The 927-nt window shown below is 33.8% G+C and overlaps 1 protein-coding gene across 1 annotated transcript in view; it reads right to left on the bottom strand.

The window, feature by feature from the left end:
* LOTGIDRAFT_168230 (hypothetical protein) overlaps positions 1–927 on the bottom strand; it is a gene marked incomplete at both ends in the record, with an annotated part of 7972 nt that overhangs the window by 5536 nt on the left and 1509 nt on the right. The window lies entirely within an intron of this gene.

The following is a 927-nucleotide window of genomic DNA, read 5'->3' as shown; positions in this document are numbered from 1 at the left end:
ATATTTNTTGGCAAAAAATTATCCGTTTTTGTCCACATAGATACCAGTTAATCTGAACAAGCAATGACTGATAAGACCAATTATCACTAATCAGTGTCAATCTGCCATACGTTCATCTTCTTATAAGAAACATTCTTTGAGTTATGTAGATTATTACGTAGTTATTAAAAGGAACTATAGCCCTTAGTACGACTAGGAATATGTGTTAAAACAACAGAAATCCATTTATAAATCTATAACACTAAGCTATCATCCACGTAATTATTCCAAAAAAACCTTAAAATGTGTAGTTATAAGATTATATCGTATTATGTGAGATAACCGAGGGGTTTCAAATTACCAATCAGTTATCACTTCGGGATAACAAAACCTTTTTCAGTGATTTTATGAGTTTCCATGTTTTCAAGCCTCAACCGATTGATAACGTCACTAACATATAATACGTTATTTGTTAAGCTAAGATAATCCTTCGATCACCACTTTTTTAATTATAGTCCATAGTCCATAGTTCATAGCCGAGTCCATATTAGGTTAATATCAAACAGGATAGATGAAATCATTAATATAGTTTCTCTAAACCATTGCTTTAACTTCTGAAAAAATAATTGTATTGAGATTATTAGTTTGAAAATCATTCTAAATTGCACATTGAATAATGTACTAAAATTTAACTTGAAAGAGGATATAGACGTCAGAATAGTTTATAGCAGGCCTGTGCAACCTTTCCGAAACGGCGGGCCACATTTGAGGGATGCGAGTAGGCCGTGGGCCACGTAACCAACCATCAATGAATCATGGAATAACAGACATATTTGACTAAAATCATCACACGAGGTCAGACCTCTTTAACGATTTGATTGGTTAATCAACCGTAGGTTGCACAGGCCTGGCTCTAACTTTTATACTCCCATGGGGATTGTGCTGAAA

The sequence above is a fragment of the Lottia gigantea genome, assembly GCF_000327385.1.
Source record: "Lottia gigantea unplaced genomic scaffold LOTGIsca_73, whole genome shotgun sequence".
NCBI classification, from domain to species: domain Eukaryota; kingdom Metazoa; phylum Mollusca; class Gastropoda; family Lottiidae; genus Lottia; species Lottia gigantea.
The sequence above is the reverse complement of the archived record's forward strand: the minus strand, read 5'-3'. Positions and strand labels throughout refer to the sequence as shown.